The sequence below is a fragment of the Mytilus edulis genome, chromosome 9 (genome assembly GCF_963676685.1).
Source record: "Mytilus edulis chromosome 9, xbMytEdul2.2, whole genome shotgun sequence".
Taxonomy (NCBI): domain Eukaryota; kingdom Metazoa; phylum Mollusca; class Bivalvia; order Mytilida; family Mytilidae; genus Mytilus; species Mytilus edulis.
This window is the reverse complement of record NC_092352.1, coordinates 41,186,913-41,208,122: the sequence shown is the minus strand read 5'-3', so window position 1 is coordinate 41,208,122 and position 21,210 is coordinate 41,186,913. Positions and strand designations below refer to the sequence as shown.

The following is a 21,210-nucleotide window of genomic DNA, read 5'->3' as shown; positions in this document are numbered from 1 at the left end:
CTAACCCAGGACAAAAGGGGAGGTTCAACTACATGTCCCCATTCAAATGCATTGATCGGCCAAAAAAGGGGGGTCCAACCCCCGGAACCCCCCTCTGGATCCGCGCCTGAATCGAACTTAGATAGATATGTTAATTCTTATAAAATAATGAGGGCACGTGTCACTGATTACACAACTACTGAGCCATGAACTATCCAATCAACAAAATTGATTGGATTATCTTTATTGTTTTTTTATGAATTGTATTGTTAGTTCAGTTTTACCTTTAACATGAATTTGCATATAGAAAAAATAAAATATCTCATTCGATGTACTTTTTCAGTTTATTTTTCATGATGACGGGTAAATATATTTGTTGTGTTTTGCAGTTCACGAATAAAGAAAATTATTTTATATATAGTTGCGTTTTTTCTGTAACAAGTTCGATTTTTGTTTTTCATTGTGATTCTTTTCTCTCTCTCTCTCTAAATCAGGTTTTTCAACAAACACAATGTTGAATGAATATCAAATTTTATTGAATTTGTATATCTTTATTCTCAACAAACCATTATACGAAAACTTAGTCGTGGCTTGAACGGATTTCGTGTCAATAAACTGTCTTCGAAATAGTCTTTCTCGCTGTAACAAAAATCATTTTTTCAAATTAAATTAAGAATCTTACTACAATCTAACTTACATATTGTTTAGAAATAATTATACCCAAAATATCATAATTTTCAAAAAACGGAGACGAAAACGGTGAAAAGTTCATTTTCAAAATTTATTTTCACATTGAAATTCGTTTCAGGCTTCTGAAACTGGACAAAACGACTTTAATTAGAGAAAAAAAACCTTAATAAATGCGGATTTCTTAAAACATTCGTATAACTCAAAAATGAGATTCCTGGACAAGTTCCATAAAAATGAGAAATAACATCTAACTACATGTATATGAGTTTGATTGTTTGAAAAGTACGGCTTTTACAGTTAAGAACGGATTCCATATACAAATCTTTAATTAATGTAAATTCTTTAAAAGTATGAACATTTATTTCCCTTTTCAAACTCGTGCAAAGAATTAATTACTGCGGGTCCAGGACAGGATTATAAAATTAAGAATAAAACTTAAAAATTTATGGAACGAAATTTTAATAAAATACGAAAATCTTAAAACCTCGTGATATTCATTTTAAACGTCACAATATTACTTCCCGCATGGTCACACTGTACTAACAACACAATCTATAAACAATAAAGATAATCCAATCAATTTTGTTGATTGGATAATTCATGGCTCAGTAGTTGTGTAATCAGTGACACGTGCCCTCATTATTTTATAAGAATTAACATATCTATCTAAGTTCCAATTCTACCAAATTTAACTCTAAAATAAGAAGCGTATATAACGAATATATGCATCCATCCTGTACATGCGATGACTATAAAGGTCCTGAGTGCACTTCGTATGTCATGAGTGCAATCAGGAGGCCCTTCAAGCGGTGTTTAGACGTACCGTTATTCTTCTGGAGGCTTCAATTTTTTTTTTATCAATAACTTATACACAAGGAGACATTTTTTTTTGACAGCATGCTGAACCCCAGTTAATGAGCAAACACAAATCTGAGACTACTATAACACATGTGTTATAGTAGTCTCAGCACAAATTAAGAAAGAAAATCGTTTACAATTAAATTCTATACAAGGAAAAATAGGGGGCGGGGGTAATAAACAAATTTTATTTACGCTCACATACTTCTAAAAAAGATTTGCATATGTAAGCTCTCTATAGATAATGTTGAACTATTTCAGGAGTTTTGAAAAAAGAATATATATACAGTTTAATTTCGACTAAAGTAGTGATTCTTTTTATAGATTTAGTACCTCAGTTTCGACTCAACATTTCTTTTTGAATTGTTAGATGGCAAACTCTTTAGGAGAATATTGTATCTGTTCTTTATGTAATTATGGTGATATTGGCGATAAGATTCATTATTTTATAACAAGGCCTTGTACAAATCCTTGATTATAGAATGTTTGGCAATATAAAAAGACGAAAGTAGACAAACCTTCATTAAGCAGGGTTTCACAAGTTGATCTCCAAGCGGCCCACATTGTACATCGAATAAGATCTATATTTTTCAACGTTTTCAAAATGAAATAACTTGAATTGAAAATCTCCCAACTGTGAAAATTTGTTATTTCTAAACGTCTTTAATTATTATTTCGGAAAGAAAAAAAATATTTAGCATATTCATATAATTTCATAATTTTTTCCAAGGAAACCTTTTTTTTTGCAAAGTTTACTTCTATATGTTTTTAACCATCACCAGCGACATATTCTCTGCCATCACCAATTAGTCCTAATTATTAAAGATCAATTGACAAATTCAAATGATGATTGGTATATCGTATTAAATATGACCATCGGTCATCCGTGACGTATCCTAAATAACGGCGCATACCGATAGATAGATAGTTTATTAATTAGCGTTTCGCAATTTAAATTTCATCAAGGCGACTTAATTAAACCAGTTACTATACAAATCTTGAAAAAACGATGTACATGTACTTTTTAATATTTTCAAAACAAATTACGAAAAGTTTAGTGTAAAAATCACCGAATATAAATGTTTCTTTCTGCCTAAAAGATATTTGCAGGTAAATGACATTAACGTTTTGGAATCCTAATGCAAAAGACAGTCGATTCAAACTGAAATAACTTCTTAAAAGATGGTTTGATTTTTTCAGAGACACATGTATATATGTCCATGTATTATATATGTCTCAATATATGTATTATGTGTCTCTGATTTTATCAAAACAAAAATTACAAAATTATAAAATAAGTTATCAATCGAATGTAAACCCTGAACTCTCACTATTATATATACATGTCCTAAGTTACTTAATGTCCTGTGTGCAACCAGGAGATCCTGGACGGTTTTTAGACGTACCATTATTTTATACGCATATACTACTACTACTAAATAGAGTTTAATGGCGACTACCCTTGCGGGTATTGCGCCAGATTACCTTATATAAAAACATTTCAAGTAAATGTTTTAGAATTATCATTATTTAGGTATAAGCCTATATTATATATTCATATATTTAAAGCTGTTCTTAATTATATGCATACTAGGTATCAGTGGCGGATCCAGGGGGAGGGTTTCGGGGGGTTGGAACCACCCCTTTTTTGAACGATCAATGCATTTGAATGGGGACATATGGTTGGAACCACCCCCTCCCCCTTTTGTCCTGGGTTGGGCCCCCCTTTTCAAATTGCTGGATCCGCCACAGAGGTATATTTATATATATATGTGTTTATCAGACCAAATGACTTCCCAATTAGCAGAGGCGGATTTCGTTTTTTTCCAGCACCCCCTTAATCTTGGGAAACAAATGGTAGATTATAAAGGGAATCACGGAAGCATGACTGGACGTGACCCCTCTAAGGCAGGCAATGAGTCCCCACTTATGAACATTTCTGGATCAACCATTGCTTAGTTCTAGTTATCGTAGGTCCTAGTGTGATCTAAAGCCAATGGGTCTTTTTAAACACATCTTAATTCATACATGTATACGTTTTCTCACGGATTTGTTCATGCAATATTGAAATTATGTTTACTCAATGCGTAATTACTGAAGTTTATATTTGCTTCTTTTCTTCTTAATTTCATATAAATTATTTTTGGATTTTTTTTTCTTCGTAAAATTAGTGGTGTTGAAATAGGGAATGGACACAGATACCTTATCACATTTAACAAAAGAAATGTTGTATAATGTCACCAATCTGTATTACACGTAGACAGGATGTTCTCTAGAAAACTATACGTTATACACACCCGAGAATACACGCACTGTCGTAATGGAAAATTACTGTATGTTATAGTTACCTGTAATCAGCTTTGCAACACGTGACCATGTCATAACAGTTCAAAAAGATTTTCTCCAAATCAAAATGGAATATTCATTTTTTCTTTAAAATTTAAAACTTTAAAAAGAAGACTTTGACAAAATTATGAAATAGAAAGAATTGAACAATTTAAAATCGTATTTTAACAAAGATTTAGATATAATTTTACAACGATCCTTAAAAAATACCCAACCAAACGTTGTATCAAACGATATGAACCTACGCAGTTTTATATCAAAATACTGACACACACCAGTTTACCATCTCAGTATGCAAGGCAAGGGTGCTTTTTAGCATTATTATTTTAAAATCTTAAGAGGATCCCCAGCAGTTACTTGCAAATTTAACTCTAAAATGAGAAGTGTATAACGATCTATAACGAATAGAATAGAATAGAATAGAATAGAATATTTTTATTTCCCAAATTACAGGGCCCATAAAGGGCATAAAATCAGATACAATTGATTTACATAATTGGTAACAACAACAATAGAGGCATATACATATATATTTGGAATATAAGCATTGGTCAGAATCAAGCTAAAAACCACATACATTGTATATATTGTGAATAAAAGAATAATAAAATTACATTATACATGTATATGTATCAATTCTCAAATTATTTACTTGACTTAGTGTCAGTGTTCATACCTGATCTCCTTAATTCAAAACAGTCACAAATATAACAGCCCAGTTTTTCCATAAGAGTAACATTTTCTTGGGTCAAGAGCCATACAAATTTAGAAGATTGATTTAAATTTGTAAAATTACAACAATTGTTAGAAATGTCTTTTAAAAAATCGTCCCTTTGAATATCATAAAGAGGGCATTCTAATAAGAAATGAAGCTCATCTTCAACTTTACTAAGTGAGCAATTAGAACAAAGACGCTGAGATCTTTCTATATGCTTTTTTGAATATCTGTCTGTCTCAATTTTTAAAGAGTGAGCACTTATTCTTAATTTACAAATTGACTGTCTTTTTTTGAAGTCCTTCAATTCTAAATATTTTTCTTTTTTAAAACAATTTTTTATACGAATATATACATCCATCATGTGTGTAGATACGACGACTATATAGGGTCTGTCATGAGTGCACTTTGTATGCCCTGCATGTGTGCACTCAGGAGGTCCTCCTGAGCGGTGTTTAGACGTACCGGGAAAATCTTATCTGATTCATCGGTTACACTCCCCTGTCACCAGTGATTCTTTTTTGCTGACATTCTGAAAAAGTATTGTGTAGTCCCTGTGTAAGTGTTGACTCTCAATTTGCACATGTGATTTTTTTAACACTCCCTGGACTTCTGAAAAAAAAACAGTTATTCAGTTCACTGATTAAGATGGAAGGTAAACGAACAGAAAGTCACAGGACATTCCGACAAAAAGTCACAGGACAAAAAGTCAGACACATGTCTGACTCAGACATAAAGTAACAAAGTTGATAGGACAAAAAGTCACAAACAATTTGTTGACAATTGTTTGAATATAAATGAAAAAAAGGTCTTGAAATATCTTCTTTTTATTACATATATCCATTTTTAATTTAAAGAAATTGTTCATAATAATCATGATAATATAAAAAAGAAGATGTGGTATGATTGCCAATGAGACAACTGTCCACAAGAGACCAAAATGACACAGACATTAACAACTTTAGGTCTTTACGGCCTTCAACAATATATAAAATAGATGTGGTATGATTGCCAATGAGACAAGTTAACTGTCCACAAGAGACCAAAATGACACAGACATTAACAACTTTAGGTCTTTACGGCCTTCAACAATGAGCCAATATAAAAAAGATGTGGTATGATTGCCAATGAGACAACTGTCCACAAGAGACCAAAATGACACAGACATTAACAACCATACTAGGTCACCATACAGCCTTCAACAATGAGCAAAGCCCGAGGTAAAGCCCATACCGCATAGTCAGCTGTAAAAGGCAATCATACCATATTAAATTATGAATTTTTACAAAGTCTATTTTTATATGCCATGTCCTTTGTAACAGTTGTATCATTCCATCAGGTCCTTAGTGCACATTTTTGTTCTTAGTGCACATTTTTGTTCTTAGTGCACTAAGGAGGTCAATTTGCGGTATTACTACGGACCCCATATATTTGAAGCTGTTCAAAATACTGTGCATTATAGGTACTTGTATCAGATTGAACAATAATTGTCATATATATAAAAAGAATAGGTAATCTGGTATGAAATATGTCCACTGGAACGACCGTACAAGTGCTATATATATATTATAGCCAGTCAAGGTCGTTAAAAACTTCCATTTGTTGTTGTCCACTGAAAATAAGCTCTTGAAAATATTATGGATGAAATAGCAAGTAAAGGATGAAATTAAATTGGATGAAATGTGTCAATTTTTTTGGTAAAGTAGTATGTCAGAAGTTGTCAAACTTAATTATAGACCCATTCAGGGGCGGATCCAACCATTCTAAAAAGGGAGTTTCTAACCCAGGACAAAAAAAAAAGGGGGGGGGGGGGGTAATTACATGTCCCCATTCAAATGCATTGATAGTCCAAAAAATGGGGTCTTTGACACATTCCCCATTTCCATTCTCAATTTTATCATGTAGTAGTCGTAGTCCAAAGACACTTGGTTTTCGCATAATTACTTTAAGTATAATTTAACAGAAATCTATGAAACTCAAACACAGGGTTTGTGACCAGAGTTTTTGTCCAGAGTTTAGGAATTACATGAATTAGGGGCGAAAAGGGGCCAATATTAAACTTTGTTTGATTTTATAGAAAATTGAATTATTGGGGTACTTTGATATATATATATATTCCAAATCTAACTGTGTATTTAGATTCCTAGTTTTTTGGTCCTGTTTAAATTGGTCTAAGACTATCTTAAGGTTCAAAGGGTCCAAAATTAAACTTATTTTGATTTTTGATAATATTTAAATTCTTGATGTTCTTTAATATGCTGAATCTGAATATTTACTTAGATTTTTAGTATGGGCCCAAATTTCAAGTTGGTCCAAATTGGGGTCCAATATTTTACTTTGTTTGATTTCCAAAAAATTGAATATATGGGGTTCTTTGATATGCCGAAACCTAACCATTCATTTAGATTTTTGATATTCTGGCCCGTTATCAAATTGGTCCACATTGAGATCTAAAGGGTCCAAAATTGAACTTTATTTGATTTCATCAAAAAATGAATAATTTGGGTTCTTTGATCATGTTGATATGCTGCATCTAACCATGTATTAAGATTTTGAATATTGGAACATTTTAGAGGTTAATTGTCAATTTAAAATTTTTAAGTACTTGGACCACATTCATTCAATGTCAGAAACCTATGCTGCATCAACTATTGAATCACAATCCAAATTTAAAATTCAGAGTTGTATCCAGCTTGAACGTTGTGTCCATACTTGTCCCAACTGTTCAGGGTTTAAAGTGTATGTTTGTATCTAGCTGAGCCATGCATAGCATTCTTATTGGTTATTTTATATATTAATTTGAAATTTTGACGAGTGAGACACATACAGATTATACTGTAAACAATATTTCAGAGTTTAACGTAGTCAAGCAAAACAAATCATAGAAGAATAGTTGAATCATGTTTTTGTTGTCCAATGAAAAATTGGTACGAACAAGAAGAAAAAGTATGGGAATGTTTGTTTTTTAAACTATTGACCAGGGTGAAAGTCTTTGAAAGTCATGACTGACAAAAAGTTTGTGAAATGAAATAGCACAAATATTCCATTCTTATTAAGTATTATTGTATATAAAGAAAATACTGATGTTTAATAATAGTTTTTACCCTTTTCATGTTTTATAGGACAAGAAATATAGAAAAATAAAGAAAAATATAAACAGTTTCAATAGAAATGAGCGACAAAACAAGATAAACAGAATACAACAAGGCCTAAATGGTAAGACCACTTCTATATACTGTAAATTCAGAAATTATTGCTAGCATTTATTATTGTGATTTTTTAGGGAAATGACAACTCATTGTGATTACTAAAAAAATCTGCATCAATTATATATACATGATATATATGTATATGTTTCTGTTATCAAAATATGATTTTTTACATTACTCACATTACTAAAAACCTTTGGATGATTTCTGAATTACAGTAATAAACATGATAAAAGTAATTGCCTTTGAATGATGACTCTTATAAAAATAAGAAGATGTGGTATGGTAAATGAGTGACTTATCCACTAGAGTTAAAAAAAAAGTGGATGCAAGAAATTAAAGGCCAATGATGGACTGGCCTTCAATAATGAGACAACACTTCCTTCAGGGGCGGATGCAGGAATTTTCCAAAGGGGCGGTGCTATCCCAGGGCAAAGGGGGGTTGCAAAACATATGTCCCAATACAAATGCATTGATCGGCCAAAATAAAGGGGGGGTGCGAACCCCCGGAACCCCCCCTCTGGATCCGCCACTGTCCTTTATAGGTCAGCCAATAAAGATCCCAACATGAAAAGATTTAAACAATCCAATTTAGTTCAACATGTTCAAAAACAATAACAATTAATAATAAAAAAATCATGTCTGTGAGCACTCAACCTCTTACCTGACCATAATATAGGACAGTGGTTCAAATAACACAACATATGAACATTCTATAACAACTTTTGCAAGTGGCTAAATTTTAAATATCACTGCAAGGCACTAAACAACGAATATTAAATCTTGGACACAAAGCACTGAAATAAGAGTTCTAACTCATATAAAGCATGACAAGTAAGAATATCAAATGAAAGTTTCTCAAATGTTAAAGTCATATGAAACGAGTGAGTGAAGAAAAATAAAGTTTGTCCAATTTTTGAACCAATGCATGTATACATCATAAACTTCATTCACAAGTATATCATATAAATCGTCAATTTTTTTTCTCTCTGTTTGTTATGATTTAACAAATAATGCTGCTCATTAAATGCTGTGTTTTGAAGCTGAGTTTTACCGATTGTCACCTTATAGTAAACAAATCCCAAAAAGCATGGGTATTGAGCACGTGTTTAACATGTATAATCAGCTATTTGTTTATTTCAATGACAGATCCTTGCATATTTTGTGGTCACCGGATTTTTACGAGGAGGGTTACGCTCGGGTCACTATGCATATGGAAAATATGTATCGGCGAATTGATTCCTGGAAGCAAGCAATTAAAAATAAGTAAACTTCTTCTAAATGTGGACAAATTAAAGAATTTTCCTCAGGAAAAAGTATATGTACTTAAGTTGTATAATGAAAACTATCCATTTAGTTATAAAAAACATATGCATATTTTTTTTTTAATTTGAGGTTTCTTATGACTTTAATTAAAACATGATAAAATAAGCTTATTTATATTTCTGTTTTTTTATGCATTTATCATGTTTATAACTTTATTTTTTTTATTTTGTGTATTTATAGGTCAAATATCTTGGTTTTTATGATCATCGTCAGGTCCTGCAAGTCTATACTGAAGAGGAAATTTATTTGTTAATACTTTTCTACATAATGTGCTAATTGGATTAATTAATGTGAAATGAACTCAATTGTGTGTTTTTCTGGAAAAAGAAATAGAAAAAATTCTACAAAATTGCTATAAACAAAATGGAGTACTATCAAAGATGCACAAGAACACAATGGTGTAAAATGTAACAACCTACATATTCACTGATGGATTATGGAGAAATTAAGAAAAAAAATAGTATCTTTGTCATGTTTGTTGTTGAAATAAACACATGCGTTATCCATTCATGTACATAATATTATGTACATGGCTCTCCATCATATCAAATATACAGAGAAGATGTTTGAAGAACAAGTTGCCAAAATTTATTCAACCAATTGAAGGAAGATGTCTTGTGGATGGAATTATTTATGCACTGAACTGTTCTGTAGGGGTTAGAATAATTATACACAGCAGCTGAAACAGAAGACAAGTTAATTTGACATGAAAAGTGTTTATTTTATTTAATATATAAAGCACAAATATAAGCACAATATTAATAACATCACAAATAGTATGATATTCAGTGTTTTGCTTATTATTGTATTGTCTTAAACATGTTAAACAGTCAGCCTTTTGTTTTTGTATGTTTAATACTCACCATGAAAAATTGTATTAAAGTTTATATTATCTTTTGTATCAATAATTCAGTCTAGGAGAAAATATATTTATACTGTTTGTACTGTTATGAAATTTCCATAGAGGAAAAACATTTTCTTAAGGGAAATTTGATGTTCAAAATTTTCCTTAGAGGAAATTTGAAGAACAATGATTTCCTTAGAGGAAATTTCCTCAAAGGAAAATTTGAAGCGGCAAATTTCCTCAAAAGAAAAAGAATTTCCTCAAAGGAATTAATTATGCAGCAAATTCCCTAAGGGAAATCTTTTCCCTTGAGGAAAACTCTTTTTCCTCTAAGGAAATTGTTGAAAAAAGGGGAATCACTTTTTCAACAGTGGTGCTAGAGCCAAACATTTTTAGGACAAATATCAGAGAACCAATACCAATCAAGTTATGAACTTTATTTTGACTTAACTCCAAAAATTAAGGTGACAACTTTTGCACTCAGCGGAATTGCAAACTTGTCCCGGATACTGTTAATATTCTTATACAAGACCTGTTTATTGTCTCTTGCTTATGACCTTAGATATTATATATTAGCATAAACATACAGCAATAATATATCTAAGGTCATAAGCATAAACATACAGCATTAATAATAATATAATTAATGCTGTATGTTTATGCTTATGACCTTAGATATATTATTGCTGTATGTTTATGCTTATGAAATTAGATATATTATTGCTGCATGTTAATGCTTATGACCTTAGATATATAATTGCTGTATGTTGATTGTCACTTGCTTATGACCTTAGATATATCATTGCTGCATGTTAATGCTTATGACCTTAGATACATTATTGCTGTATGTTAATGCTTATGACCTTAGATACATTATTGTTGTATGTTGATTGTCACTTGCTTATGACCTTAGATATATTATTGCTGCATGTTTATGCTTATGACCTTAGATATATTATTGCTGCATGTTTATGCTTATGACCTTAGATATACAATGTATAATATTGCTGCATGTTTATGCTTATGACCTTAGATATACTATTGCTGCATGTTTATTGTCACTTGCTTATGACCTTAGATATACTATTCATGTTATTTGTGCAGGTTTATTGACACTTGCTTAAGTTATTTTATTGCTGTTAGTTTAGTTTTCTGTTTTTGTTTCATACATTTTAACTTGATGGTGTTATCTCAGTGAAAGATGAAATATTAAAACACAAGTGCCTTATTTGTTATACCAATTGTACAGTTTTTTCTTTTTGAAAATGATATTCTCAAATGTACATAACTTAAATTAAGAAGTGTTGAAATTAAGTAAGGATATGGTATGTGATTGCCAATGAGACAACTAAAAACCAGAGATAAAGGTATTTTTAGCCAGTGACTGAACAGCCGTCAACAATGAGCAAGACCTATCAACATTTAAATGTCTGCATGAAAAAAACACAAAAACATTCAAATGGATAAACATAGAACACTGTGTGAAAGCTAAATATGCAAAACTATATACTGAAAATTCAGAAATTATTGCTAGCAATTGTAAGTGCGATTTTTCTCAATTTCATCATTTTTTTGTGTGCAAAATTTAGAATAATCCTGTTTAGTTCATAAAAAATTTAAATATGCAAGTGTATATTATTGTGTGTAACCCTGTCACTATTTTCACAATAATAAAAACAGCAATAATTTCTGAATTTATAGTAGTTAAATTTTTGAAACTCGATTTGCACTATGACACATAGCAATTAACTTTCAACTAAGCATGCTAAGACAAAAATCGTAGAGCACACAATTATACATTTCTACAATTAAGATACAAAGAAATATTTGTAACCATAATAACTTAGTCCGTTTTGTGAAATTGCTTCACTCATGCAATGAGAGGATTTTTTTATGTTTTCTTTTTAGTTATATCACTTCCCATGTGAACAATTATTGTTCCCATGGGAAAACATATTGTTCCCATGGGAAAAAAATATTGTTCCCATGGGAAAAAATATTGTTCCCATGGGAAAAAATATTGTTCCCATGGGAAAAAATATTGTTCCCATGGGAAAAGTATTTTCCCATGGGAAGAAAAGGAGTTCCCATGGGAAGAAAAATTCCCTTGGGAAATTTAAAGTTTCCCATGGGAAATTTAGAACTTCCCATGGGAACAAACAATTTACTTATGTTCCCATGGGAACTTTAAAGTTCCTATGGGAACTCTAAACTTCCCATGGGAAAAGTAATTTTTCCCATGGGAACTTTCAATGTTCCCATGGGAAATTCTAATATTCCCATGGGAATTATCAAATTTCCCATGGGAAGTGTACTTTTAATCAGCTGCAGTGACAAGAGTGACAACAGTGACAAGTTGGGACATATGGCATTTTTTTAATTTTTTGATAATCTATCACTGGGCAAAATTTTTTTTTGGTATCTTGTAAACCGACAAAGTCAGATTTGCCGATACCGGAATGGCAAATTTGTCCCGCACAGTGTTTATTTATAACACACGATAAGGAATGTTAGTTTTGAACTAGTTAATATCAGCGTATTTATCATATTAATAGATCGGTTACAATCCCAAACCAAAGTTACGTGAGCAAAGTTATGCGATAGCAATACATTGGAATTACCTCAAGGTTATCTCGATGTTAAAATGCATGAATGTGTACAGTTACTTTAATAACATTGAAACTGGCCACTGGACTAGTCCGTGTCATTATTTTTTTTATCAATTAAACTAAAGGTATGATTGTTATAAACTTCCTCTTAATTTATTGTCACAAAATGTTCCACATGTAGAGTAGATAAAAAAAATATATTGCCTATTCCGGAGAACAAAGAGAAAATTTACAAATAAGACGTTTTATTCCATTAAACAAGTTGATTTTCGAAGAGAAATGTCGAAATACACTTTACGCACGACTAAACCAGGTAAAATTATTGTTTATTTCATCTAAAAAAAAAAGTATTCGGTAAAGTCATGATTGATCTGCCTATTTTTCGAGATCCGTAGTGGAGGCGGCAATGGACATTTGAGCGCATTGACAGGACATTTGAGCGAAAAAAAAAGGACGTTTGAGCGCCAAAGTATAGGACATTTAAAAACTGTTGAATTATAACGGTTCCGGTACAATCCGTCCTCAGTCTTGCTTTGCAACCTTTTGGGAAAATTTCGCTCAAATGTCCTGTCTGAAAACTCAGGTAAGGTTAATATCCCGGCGCTCAAATGTCCTATGAAGTCGGCGCTCAAATGACCCTATGTGCTTTTTTCTTTTTCGCTCAAATGTCCTATGCCCAGTGGAGGGGGCATGAAGTTTAACCTTAAGGGCATACGATACAGTTACAGGGAAGGTAATGACGTTGCTAACGTAATTTGTTATTTTCGCGACGTCAAACTGTGACATATCGGGAAGAGATGCATTTTTCGACTGATTTTTATCATTCAAACTGATTTAATGTGAAAACGAGTTCATGGACCCCTATTTTTCAAAACGGCATTTGGTTTCATTTTGCAGGGAGATTATGTGACCCAAATTTTATAAAACTGTAAATAGAGGATTTTTTTTAATTGTGATAAACAAGCAGTAAAAAATTACGTTTTTTCCTCAATTCATGAGCATTTGATAAATATGAGTCATTTCTGAATAAAAAAATGCATATTTTTTAAAGATATTTATAAAATACAGAAATTACCGATTATTTAACAAAAAACAATTTGTTTTTATCTTTTATAACAAAAAAGTTATGTCTTTCTTTCGAAAAAGAAATTACGGCCACAAATCTGAATTTCGAGCAAATATACAAAATTTCGACCTCATTTTACGCAAAAAGTAGCACATGAAGGTATATTTTTTATTACATATTTGATTTAATCAGGTAAAAAATAGCCTGTATGCAAATTTTCATGAACTTGTAAATACAGGATCAAAACTGTATCGTATGCCCTTAAGCTTGTCCGTCGTACCGTCCGTCCGTATTAATATGTTATGAAATTTATACAAACTGCTTATTACCACAAATTTTAAAGCACTGATTAATTTGAATTTTGGTTGCTTCACTTATATACTGTTTCCGAGTTTTGTCCCTTTACAAATGGACAGTAAGCAAATTGACTGGTTTTCTTTATTTGTTCTGGAATTTTGAAAATCCCATGATGTGTTCTCGATCCCGTATTTTGAACGTAAGGAAAAAATAATAAACCAATCAAACAATCCCACATTCGCCAAAAGAATCTACAACAGAACTTTTACCAATATACTAGTAGTAATAGATTGAATGGAAGGCTATATACTGAATAACCGTGCATATCAGGGAATGTGCATCAACTTAATTTGTGATTATCTTAATAAATGAACTTAAAATAGAAGTTTATTGAAGAATTACGAGGATATGAGAATTCGAGGCCACTGCTCGATTATATATATATATTATAATATTATACTAAAATGCAAGACTTCAGATTCAAATAAAAGTACCTGGTATTGATGAATTGTTGGAAGCATCTGTATCTGTCTTTTCTACGGTAGTCTCCTCCTCAGACAAATTAAGAAAGTCAAGACCTTCATGGTGCGAAAAAAATCCATAATCAACCAATTCCTCGTTTTCAAAGGCCTGAGAGAATTTATTTTGTGTAAGAAAAACATCGTCATCGCCAAGATCCATTATTATAAATGCCGAAAATGCATTTTCTAGCACGGTATAAATTCACAGGGTAAATCACGTGAATTTTGAAAGACTTATTAAGGATTGAGGTCTGATATAGGTTTTTATATTAGGTGCAAATAAAAAAAAGTACCTTTCAATAACATAATTATTCACATCTAAAGGACGTATAGATTTTTTCAAAATAAAAAGTTAAATCATGTATTTTCATTATTTCTTTAATAAACATAAAACAAAATTATTTTCTAAAGGAAGAAGCTTAAAATATTATAATTTCTGTACGTTGGTGTCCGTTTCTATCCATTCTTTATTTCGTAATAACATATGTATTGTATTGTGAACACTTTTAATATTGCCATATGTAGAAAGCACTTACAAATGAATTATAATTAAACTATAGAATCGCCCGCAAAAGGGAAAGAAGGTGTTTGTATTTATCAACAAATAAGATATTTTGGGATTTTTTTAATTAAATGGTTTGTAAGTTAGTTAAAGTTCAATTATAAGTTAATATTGAAATTAAAAGACCTACGAACAAAAAGGGGTATAAAAATCCACTCACCCGTCAATATAAAGTTATCTTAAACTACTTTTAAATTATTGAACTAACTCAATTTGCTTTACTTGTTTCACTCTTCAATATTTCTTTAATTACTTTTATTTATTTGTTTTATTTTCATTAATTTTCTTAATTTTATTCATCTTCTTTCATTTTTTAATATCTTTGTTTTCATATTTTTTCAAACAAAATGTCAATGAATATTGTTGCTATTTGTTTATATGATGATAGAATGCAATCATGTTAATAACATTATCAATCACATTCTTTTCATTATAATGTGTGTGGTCGAGTTAACTGTTGAATAAAGACAATACTGAGGAGATAATATGATCAGTAAGACATCTAATAAACACGTAGAAGTTGTTTTTAAGAAAAATAACTTACTAGTACTAGCATCTTTGCAAATAATTCAGAGAAATGAAAACATTTGAAAAAAAAATGTGATCGCCGGAAACTACTTCATTGGTAACTGTGATCGGCCTGTTGCCTGTTTAGAGTGGAGCTATTCAAAAATAGTTATCAAAGGTACCAACCAGGATTATAATTAAGTACGCCAGACGCGCGTTTCGTCTGCATTTTCCCACGAAAATCTATGATAAACTGGACGATTTCAACTTCCCAATTATCAATTTCCCATTTCTCAGCAGTAACATACCCTCTGCCCCTTCGTATGGTGTTTACATATCACAATTGATACGTTATTCTCGTGTTTGTTCACACTATACGGACTTCATATACAGGAGTGTGCTCCTTACGCAGAAACTGCTCCAACAAAGTTATGAGGCGAAAAGATTAAAATTGACACTCCGTAAATTTTATGGACACCATCACGAATTGGTGGATCCATACGATGTATCTTGGACCAAACTAGCTAAGGACATTTTGACCACATGTAAGATTGTTGTTTGTCATTATGTCGCCTAATCTTTTAATTACCAAACGTGACTTATTCCCGACTGTGACTGTTTTGCTGAGTGTGAATTCGCATTACTATAAGACGTGTTACGGTACTTGTCTATCCCAAATTCATGTATTTTGTTTAAATGTTTAATTTTATATTTGTAATTCTCATCGGATTTTGTCAAATGTGTTGACGTCTTTTCTATTATATTTATGTGTTATGGTAAATAATAATAATCACCGCATTCATTTATTAGATTTCATTTTGTTCAACGTAATCAGTACGATATTTTACGTTTGAAGTAAGATTCAAAACAAACCGGACATAGCTTATAATATATACCTTAGTTTGCTATTAATAAATATTAAAATGTGCATTGTTATTAAATGCAATATCAGTATTTAGTTCTAATATAATCTTAAATCAATCCTAATTCTATCATATTCATTCAAATGACGTCATTTTTCATTTTTTGATGATCTGTTTTACAAATTCAAATGACGTTATCATCATTTTTTTTGTCATTTTTCACAATTTCAAATATGACGCCACTTGGCGTTGAGGTTTAAACTTATTCGGATGTGTCTACATTTTGTTTTGCAAATGTCTGATTATGTAATGTATTTCAGTTGTTTCCTGTAATTAGTTAATATTTCAGTTCTATCATGTACAGCTTTTGTTTATTAATTTTATAAATTTACTGCTTGCAAAAGTATAAATTATTCTAAATAATAAGGATGTTCTGGTAACTAACAGAAAACCCTGGCCGTTTTTGGCACAACTTTTTTGATCTTTTGGTCCTCGATGCTGTTCGACTTTGTGCTTGTTTCGGCTTTCAAACTTTTGTATCTGGGCATCACTAGTAGATCTTGTGTGGATAAAATGCACTTCTGGCGTATTAAAATTTCAACTTGTTGCCTTTTGTTGGCTGTTGTTCGTGTGTTTCTTTGTCAATTGTATTCTCCAATTTATTTATATTGTAGTCCTGTGGTGTTGAGTTGTCATTTTAATGTTATATTTCACATGGCTATTAAAGGGGAGGTTTGGCATGCCACAAAACCAGGTTCAACCCGCCATTTTTTTTCTTTAAAAATGTCCTGTACCAAGTCAGGAATATGGCCATTGTTATATTATAGTTCGTTTCTGTGTGTGTTACATTTTAACGTTGCGTCGTTTGTTTTCTCTTATTTTTGAGTGTAAATTCACAATGCGATAAGACGTGTCACGGTACTTGGCTATCCCAAATTCATGTATTTGGTTTCGATGTTATATTTGTTATTCTCGTGGGATTTTGTCTGATGCTTGGTCCGTTTCTGTGTGTATTACATCGTAGTGTTGTGTCGTTGTTCTCCTCTTATATTTAATGCGTTTCTCTCAGTTTTAGTGTGTTACCCCGATTTAGTTTTTTGTCCATGGATTTATGAGTTTGAACAGCGGTAAACTACTGTTGTCTTTATTTAGACTCATCAGTGACGCTCATATCAAAATATTTATAAAGCCAAACAGGTACAAAGTTGAAGAGCATTGAGGATCCAAAATTCATTTTTTTTTGCCAAATACGGCTAAGGTAATCTATGCCGGGGATAAGAAAATTCTTTCGAAAAATTCAAAGTTTTGTAAACTGAAAATTTATAAAATGACCACATTAAAAAGCCATGCGTGATACCGATGCAAAATTAAGAATGTTGCAAACTTCGACCATTTGGGCCTTCCGTAATCCTATAAACGCATACTTACTATAAATAAACTCATCATAGATACCAGGACTAAATTTTATATATACGCCAGACGCGCGTTTCGTCTAGAAAAGACTCATCAGTGACGCTCGAATCCAAAAAAGTAAAAAAAAAAAGCCAAATAAAGTACGAAGTTGAAGAGCATTGAGATCCAAAATTCCTAAAAGTGTTGCCAAATACAGCTAAGGTAATCTATGCCTGAGGTAGAAAAAATTAAAAGTTTTGTAAACAGTTAATTTATAGATATAACACTATCAGTTATCTACGTTCATATCCGTAGATATTGATATTTTAACACCCTGAAGTATCCCAGTACACCATGAGGCGTAGCATATAACGGATATGAACGTAGATAACGAATTTATCCCTGGTCTTAGTCCGAATCGGGCGAGTTTTATGGAAATTCGGGTACAAAGTGTAACGCGAAAACGACGTTTTTTTCATTATATAAAAAAGTTTTTTTACGGGGTGTAGGGTACTACCTTTGGTAGAATCCTACAGGTAGTCAAATATAAGACGTTTTTAATACGGTGACAGAGAAACTGGATTGAGTCAAATTTGGCGCTCAATGTTGTGAGCGTTACGCCAAAGATGGTGTGACGTCAACGTGGGTAATTTGCATAGCTAGGTCAGTAGTCCCATTCCTTGACAATGTGGCAGTCAAGTGATGCATTTAATGAAATGAGTGTAAATGATCGGCATAGTAGGACAAAATCGTTAATAAATTAAATATTTAATTACAAACATCATGGATAATCTACAGAATTCAATATTTCACAAGGAGCAATCATGGAACTAAGGAAAACTTGCGTGAAGTTCCCCGGATAACGGTTAGCAACGTCCGGAGATATGGGTTAGCAACACCCAAGGGCTATGGGTTTTGTAACGACGTGCGTTAACCAATCAAAATCCTAGATATATACTAAGCCGAGAATAAGACGTCTGATCGTCTATGTGTCCTTGATTGTTCATATATCTTCCATATCTGTTTCATTTTCAACATTTGTTCAAACAATGTTCGTGAAAATGTTGATTGCTTTTCAGCAATACTCAACATTTGTGTCAGGAAAATCATGTTCAATTTAAGGTCATTCGTGTTTTGTTTTTAAAAGGTTCCACACACGATGTTACAATATGTATCATGCATTGTTAAGGACAATCACAATCTCTCTAATAAGACTTTATACATTGGTCTGCATGTTTTTTTTTTTAAGTTCATTATGTGTTTTGCTATAACTCAGACACTGTTCAGCGTCACTGATGAGTCTTATGTAGACGAAACGCGCGTCTGGCGTATAAAATTATAATCCTGGTACTTTTAATAACTATTTACACCACTGGGTCGATGCCACTGCTGGTGGACGTTTCGTCCCCGAGGGTATCACCAGCCCAGTAGTCAGTACTTCGGTGTTGACATGAATATCAATTATATGGTCATTTTAATAAATTTTCTGTTTACAAAACTTTGAATTTTTCGAAAAACTAAGGATTTTCCTACCCCAGGAGTAGATTACCTTAGCCGTATTTGGCACAACTTTTTGGAATTTTGGGTCCTCAATGCTCTTCAACTTTGTATTTATTTGGCTTTTTTAACTATTTTGATCTGAGCGTCACTGATGAGTCTTATGTAGACGAAATGCGCGTCTGGCGTATAAAATTATAATCCTGGTACTTTTCATAACTATATATTCATGTAATGTAAGTTCCTATTTGTTTTATCGAAACTATTATGATTTGCATGTATTTAGCCCGTTTAGAGCTATTTACACACTAAACAAAAAACAACCAAAACAAATAAATTGTGAAAGTTCTTTTTCTCATATTTCTTTTTATTAGTGGGAGATATTATGGAAATAATTGTGCAAATCGTGATACAAGCATGAAATTTAATGAAGGTTGACTTAACGATTATTAAAAAAATTCAGCTGCTGGCCATCAAAAATGTTAATTTTTTCAAGATGGTCACCGCTCATTTTACAAATGGCGTCATATCCAATTGGCTTCATTTTGTTAATCCTTTGAAAGCTTAGTTAAAGGAATAATGCAAAGTAAGTTTTGATATTATGAATTATTTCGAAATTCGTAATGACAATGCTTTTCATAACTTACTACGGAGTTGGTTTTGCACATTGCTAGAGGTTCAACAATGACATTTAGTTGTTGACGTCTTTTTCAGCTGTTTTATCATTTTTATGGTGGAGAAATGTATCATTTGCAACCACGCCACATTTCCTTTATACTATGTATAGGTCACAGTTACCTTTTGACTTAACGTTCGCTATATATTTCGCCTTCCAGTTATTAATTCAGACTTCATTGACGTATATCAGTTCATTCTTTAAGACTTAGATAAAGGCAACAGTAGTATACCGCTGTTCAAAACTCATAAATCCATGGACAAAAAACTAAATCGGGGTAACAAACTAAAACCGAGAGAAACGCATAAAATATAAGAGGAGAACAACGACACAACACTAAAATGTAACACACAGAAACGGTCCAAGCATCAGACAAAATCCAACGAGAAATATATAACATCAAAACAAAATACATGAATTTGGGATAAACTAGTACCGTGACACGTCTTATCGCAATGTGAAATTACACTCAAAAAAAGAGAAAACAAACGACGTAACGTTAAAATGTAAAACACACAGAAACGAACAATAATATAACAATGGCCATATTCCTGAAAAAATGGTGGGTTGAAGCTGGTTTTGTGGCATGCCAAACCTCGCACTTTAATGGCAATGTTAAATATAACATTGAAATGACAACATAATATTACAGGACTACAATACAAATAAATAGGAGAACGTATTAGACAAAGAAACACATGATTAATGGATAACAAAAAGCATCAGGTTTAAAATTCAATACGCCAAAAAAAGCGCCTCGTTCACACAAGACTCACCAGTGACGCCCAGATATAAAAGATCGAAAGTGAAAAATGTACAAAGTTGTACAGCACTGAAGATCAAAAGTTGAAAAAGGCTGTGTCAAATACGGCTACGTTTTTATGCTTGGGATAAGAACATCCTTATTATTTAGAACAATTAATGCTATTGCAAACAGTAAATTTTAAAACGAATTAGTAGGCTACACACTAGTATGGTACTTTCTGATTGATGGCTTACAATTGTATTCTATATATTAGCAATGAGGTTTGTGATTGTTAAGTTTGAAGGCATGTTGGAGGCTCAGTTATAATGCAAGTTAATTCCAAGAGCACCTAAAAGCAGCATATCAAACTTTCTGTATCTTTTAAATACTGTTTTAGTCATGATTGTCTTATATAGAAATCTCAGTTTTATAAATAAGGAGTAATGAAGCTAAAGATAAACTCATCCCTGTGTCATAATGATTTGTTTGACATTCTACAGTGTTTTCA

At 31.9% G+C, this 21,210-nt stretch overlaps 1 long non-coding RNA gene across 1 annotated transcript; it reads left to right on the top strand.

Moving 5' to 3' along the window:
• Positions 1-4,953: 4,953 nt before the first annotated feature.
• Positions 4,954-10,268, top strand: LOC139488336 (uncharacterized). Its single transcript, XR_011655992.1, has 3 exons — positions 4,954-5,146; positions 7,711-7,804; positions 9,304-10,268. It is a non-coding gene; the product is annotated as an uncharacterized lncRNA (long non-coding RNA).
• Positions 10,269-21,210: the final 10,942 nt, after the last annotated feature.